Genomic DNA, 6,160 nt, shown 5'->3' on the forward strand with positions numbered 1-6,160 from the left:
CCAGCTCCTTCTCCTGCCCTCACCTCCTCTGGGACCACACGTAATTCCCTTTCTTCATTTATACTCTTACCTTGAAGGTATTTTTAGCCCATGACCACAGTTGCCCCTGAGCCTGCCTTCTCCCAGACTCTGTAAATTTAGCTCTCTTAGTCATCCCTCATATCTCCCAGTGCTCACATTGTTCCTCCTGACCTCCTTGGGTTTCCACCTCCTCCTGCATCCACAAGGACCAAAGCCATCCTGTCAAACTGCTGTCACCTCAGTGCTCTGTGACCTCATCCCCCGGGGCAGGGCTGCTCCAGGACCTCCTCTCACACCCTGATGGCCACCACAAGCTCCTTGGGGACCTCAGAGTGCTCCTTGGACCACTCAGAGATGGAGAAGCCTCCCCAGTCAGAGCCCCCTTCCAGTGTCTCCAAACCAGCTCTGTGCTCTCCAAAATACACAACTTACAGCAACAAAACTAAACTTGGGCTCACCGGGGAGCTCTTCCAGCCTTGCCTGGTTTTAGGAGCTTGGAATCCAGCTCAGGACTGGCTCTGCTCCCAGTAAAGCACCTCCCAGAGCCATAACTGCATCCTGGCTGCAGCCCAGTCCCACAAAGCCCATTAGGTGCTTTGTTCCCATTCAAGCACCTGCCTCCCACCGACTTCAAAGCTGAATCGAAACCTGCATGAATATTTAGGGACTGGAGGTTGTCATCCAAAAGAAACAAGCCCGTACTGAAATAGCTGATTCTGACACATCATCTCTGCAAGGAGGGGCAGAGATTGCTTGGTGCTTTATCCCATGGAAGGGAAACCAGCTGAAATAAAAAGGCTCCAAATGGTCAGGGGTGTCCTGGGCTGGGAGGGACCTTCTAGAGCCCAAGCTTGGTAGGTGCTGGGAGTATAAAAAGGGTGTTGGTGTGTAGGGCAGGAGATGCTGGGGCAGGGTGTGAGGAGATTCCAGCTCTGCTGGGGCTGGGGAGCTGTGCTGGGTCGGAGGGGGTCTCTGAAGGAGATAATCCCATCTGATCTTGTCCCAGGGATGGGATGTTCCTTAGGGAAAAGCAGGGAAAAGGGAGTACAAGGCACTGGCTGGGAGGGTCCCTGCCAGCAGGAGGGAAGCAGCATGAGGAGATGCAAAATCTCTAAACCCTCATGGAGAAAAAATTATTTTCTTTTTTGGATGCAAAAGCTTTTCTTTCAATTTCTTTTCCTTTCTTTCTTAAATGTCAAAATCTACAGATTTGGCAAGTAAGAAAACCAAACCCAATTACTAAAATACTGCAAAGCTTTAAAGTTAATTATTTTACCTCTTCGCTATTGAGAGAGATTAAAAAAAAAAAAACCAACCAAACTTCCAAATTAAGAAAAACCTGATTTCCATTTTTTCCATGTAATTTTTTCCATTTCAAAAATATTAAAGAAAGGATATTAGATTTTGATTTTAGTTAGGAGGGTTGCTTTTGATCCATATTTCAGGTTGAAAAATGGAAGGATTCTGTTGGGAAGCTGCCAGGCAGACGTGGCTGTCTCCATGCTCCTGCCTCTGTCACAGCATACCATGTGTCATCTGCAAAGAAAAACTCTTGAAGTAACTAAATTCGTAGTTTCTCTGCACCGTGGGCTTTTGCTGCAGGCTTTCTTCAGCCTTTCAGCCTGGACCCCTGGGAAATCAAAGGAACGTGAAAGGGCAAGGGTTTATGATTTATTTATCTTTAACCTGAGGTCTTAAGGAAAGATGGTGTACGTGCGTCTGCATCTCTCTTCCCTTCTTTAATAACTGCAGAGCTTTTGGGCAATTTTAATCTTCTTTATTAAAGATAGGGGGAACATTTCAGATTGCTTTGAGTGAGAATATGTGATGAGAGAGAGGACAGAAATCTCACTGCAGGAAATGGTGATGCATGGACACGATAATAATGGACATCAGAGAACCCACAGGACATCATTCGAAACACAGATCCATGGGAAAACGGACACCCCTGGTTCTACTGATCATGAAATTCCCTTTTTGTGGGCTCACTTTGGATCCTGTGTGGGAAGCACCTGCTAAACATCTCGGATGTTGGACAAGGCTGCATCAAGCACGTTGGGCACGTTTGCCCAGGCAAAAATGCGGGTGCTGCTCCTGCAGGGTGACATTTCCTCACTTCCAGCCTGATTTTCATTCAACTCCTGTTTTGTTCTCGCAGCTTTGCCTTGCTCACGCTGTTCCTGTCCTCTGGGCATTCGGACGCTCCGGCTGTGCCCTCAAAACCTCTCATTCAGCATCTCTGTGTGCCCGCCTGTGTGGAGCAGAGCAGGGAAGGCAAATGTAAAACCGAGCTGTGTCGGTAGCCCGACAGGAGCTCCAGCTGCCCGGGACACCCCGGACAGGGACTCCAGCCCCACCTGGAGATGAGCTTCGGCCACCCCCCTGTCCCCAGTGTCTGCCGTGCTCCCCGTGAGGGTTTAAGGGTGCGGAGGACCCCAAAGTTGTGGGGCTGCCAGGCATGGCTCTGATGGGAGCCGCTCCGAGCATCCCGGTGCGGTCCCATCCATCACAGCCACGCCCGCCCTGGCTGTCACCGCAGTCCTTCAGGGCGGTGCTGGGCGAGAATTCCGCGCTGTGCCCTTGGAGAGGATCTTGTCACCGCACTGACAGGGCTGGCACAGACACTCCCGTGTCCCCTGCACTCCTGCCCCACACCAAACCCAGCTCAGAGCCTGTGCGCAGTAACTGCTGTCACATCCATCACATCCCCACAAAGCTGACATTTGGGGATTGTCCTCTTCTATTTCCCCTGCTTGTATCCCCATCCCAAAGCCTGGCTGCTGCCAGACTCATCACTCTAAGTGCTTGGCTGTGGCTGGCCAGGACTGCAGAGAGCATTTAGCAGATATAAGGCATGAGAACAGTGCCAGACTCGGGGTGATTACAAATCATTTAGACTAAGCAAAACCAGGCCATCCTAAATTTGTAGGCAGCAAAGGAGTGTTTGTGAGCAGAGCTGAAATGAGTTATTTGAAGATGCTGCAGTACCTCCACATAGAACATCAGAGCAGGCCAAATGGTACCCGAGGCAGAAGGGAGGGTCTGGCCCAGAGCTGCACCCTGGGCTCTGCTACAGCTCCAGTTTCTCTTCAGCTCAGCAATATCTCTGCACAGGGTAAAGCACAGGCCAAGAGGAGGATGGGACGTGGTGCATTGCCCTGGCCAGAGCTGCTGGTTTTTGTTCTCCTGGCTGCAGATGCACCTGAAAATGTGGATCTCAAACGGGGGAAATGCAGAGGGAGGTGGTTAAAGGAAATTAGTCAAAACCTACCAGGTGTGACCCTTGGCATGTTACAAAAAGTTGGGGGAGACCGTGGCTTTCCACCCTCCTCTCTGAATTTGTACCTCTGGGGCCAAGGGTGGCTGATGGACTTTGTGAAGGGGGTGTGATGGAAGCAGGATGCAAACATGAGACCCACCCTGACATGGATGCTCTCTGCCCTGATCAGCATTTTCCCCCAGCTTCTGGTGTGGCTCATCCTCTGTTTCCCAAGAAGGTTTAGTACGAGGGGTTTGTGTCCAGCCCCAAGGACACAAAATCCAGGCAGAATTCCTCATGCCCACTGGGACAGGCACTGCCCAGGCTGTGGGGATGGCTCCAAACCTCATCTGCTCTGACCTGGGTGCCCAACATCGTGCAGATCTGCTCAGGAAAGAGGCCAAGCCCAGACACTTGGGCTGGGCAGCAGACAAAGGTGATTTACACCAATGCTGGATGAAGAGCTGCCCACTGGCAGTGCAGCTTTGCAAGGGGAAGTGTGCTGTGCAACTGGCCAAGGAGAGGAGAAGCATCTGCTGGGACACAAGGAAAGACATTGGTCAGTGATGAAGTCACTTTCTGAGGTTATGTAGTCACTTTGTGCTGCATGTGCACCATTCCCACTGCTACCACAGATGATTCAGCATCTCCATCACCAGCAGGTGATGGCAGGACCCCTTTGGGTGATGTCCTCTGGGAATTCTGGGCTGAATGGCACCTTGGCCTCCTTGGCACATCAGTGGCATTGGCTTCCAAGGCAGCAAAAACAGAATGGGAGGTCAGGAGATCTTCGTTTGCTTTTCCCCTTAGTGGGGTGTGCTTTCAAATGCTGTGTAAATGCTTCAGATGTCACCAAGACTTTTGAGTCAGCGTGACACAGGCAGGACCTCACTGTCTGCGTGGGGTTAAGGTTCAGCAAAATGTGGTGACAGATGATGGAGCCATGGGAGAGGAACTGCCCTGACTGGAGAGATTTTCTTTGTGCCAGTGATGTGTGACCTGTGCTGGGTCTCTGCAGGGACCTGCCCAGGCTGACAAGGGGTTGTGGCTGACACTTTAACTCCCCTCCAAGTGCAGAAGGGCAGCCAGGCAGTTCAAATTCCCCCAGCTCAGCATCTGCATCCTGGATTCCACTTGCAATCTTGCAAAAGCCTTATAAATTTTTTAGAGCAGCCCCAAACGCCTGCTGAGTCGGCCAATCAGCTCCAGTGGATTAAGAAAACTTACTTTAAATTATTAACAGCACACAGGCAGACACGAGGGGAGAGGTGGGAAAGGAGAAGCACTCATTCTTCATTCCAGTGGATGCCACAAGAGCAGCCAGCACCAGGCTGGGGTTTGGCAGAGGTGTCCATTCACATCTCAGGGATGGTCCCATCTGTGGGATCTTCCCTTCTCCATCGGGAATCCTCACCAAGGCATCAGTGCCAAGCTGTGCACAGGGTGTGCTGCCCCGTGGAGGTGATGTCCCCTTTTGGGTGCTGGTTCACATCCAGCCCACGCACACCTCCCTCTTCTTCCCTCCTCTCCCAGGCCCTTTGGGTTCTCTCCTCTTGAAGAGCTGATCTCCAGCTGTACAGCAGAGCCAACCCTGATGTTTTTTGACTTTCCCACAACCTCAAGTAATTTTCTCCCCACCAGCTTTAAATTTCAGGAAATACAATCACATTTGCAAACCCTGGTCCTTGAAGAAATGGCAATAAGCACTTTGCATCTCCCGAGGCTATTCCTTTTGCTTTGGACGTGCTGCCTGCCTGCCAGGATCAGGGACAGGGTCTGGATTTCCTCTGCTTGGCAGCTGTTCCAGGACTTTGTCCCTGTTTCCACGAGATGGCACCGATGAGGCTGCTATGGGAAGCGGCCACCGCGACGCCTTCAGAGAGGACTGCGATGGAAAATGAGTCCAAAACAAAAAAAGTTGCAATGAAAAAACGACTCTGAGCTCTGGGTTTTGGCATCCTAGCACACCTGGCCACGGCAGGGAGGAATTGGAGGAGAATTCGGTATTTTAAAATCCATCTCACCTCCATGGCTCTATCACCTGCCAGGGGTCACACACATCCACCTGCTCTGACACGGTGCTGATGGTTCCACAATTAGCTTGAGCTCACTGCAAGGTTTGCCAAAATCCACCGGTGGTCCAGCTCAGGAGGCCCTTGTGTTGTTTATCATTTTGGTAGGGCCCCAAAATGGATCATGTCAAACTAAGGGCATCATTGCTTGTGTGCCTGCAAGACCTGTGGGGCCAGGCAGTGATTTGCACGTGGTGGGTTGTTCCCAAATCCCAAAACACAATGGATTCAAACCAAAGGTTTGGCTGGAGGCAGATTGTGGCTTCATTGATGCTGTGTTGAGATGCCCAGAAATTCAGCATATTTTTCTTTTGGGAACCTCATGCTTTGAAGTGGGTTTAAATAACAACATTTCATCAATTCTGTCTCGCTAAAGATCCTGACCTAAACCTCCTAAAATAGGGGATGCTGCTGCTGCTGAGATCTCACTTCAGGCACCATTTCTTTCTGCTCCTGCAGATCACCTGGGATGCCAACTCACATTGAAATGAGGCTGAAAACTTGGCCCTGCTCTGAGCCATGAGCAAGTCTGAGTTAAATCCTCTGGGATTTATATTTTTGCTGCTCTGCAGTTCCATCATTAATTACCTCACCACTTGTGCAGTGCTACCAGCGTATCTTTCACAGATCCCCTGGCATATTTCCATGGAAACGTAGCCATGGTTTTGTCAAGCCTGTTTTTGCTTTTAAAATAGCGAGAGAGGTGCAGACTTTGTGCCTGCTCTTCATTGTCCCCCACCTGACTCCACAGTTGTCCCCACTCCTGCTGTGCCAGGGGCTGGCTTCCATGGGGCACCAGGGAGCTGGA

This window comes from Sturnus vulgaris, chromosome 17 (genome assembly GCF_052056855.1).
Source record: "Sturnus vulgaris isolate bStuVul1 chromosome 17, bStuVul1.hap1, whole genome shotgun sequence".
NCBI classification, from domain to species: Eukaryota; Metazoa; Chordata; class Aves; order Passeriformes; family Sturnidae; genus Sturnus; species Sturnus vulgaris.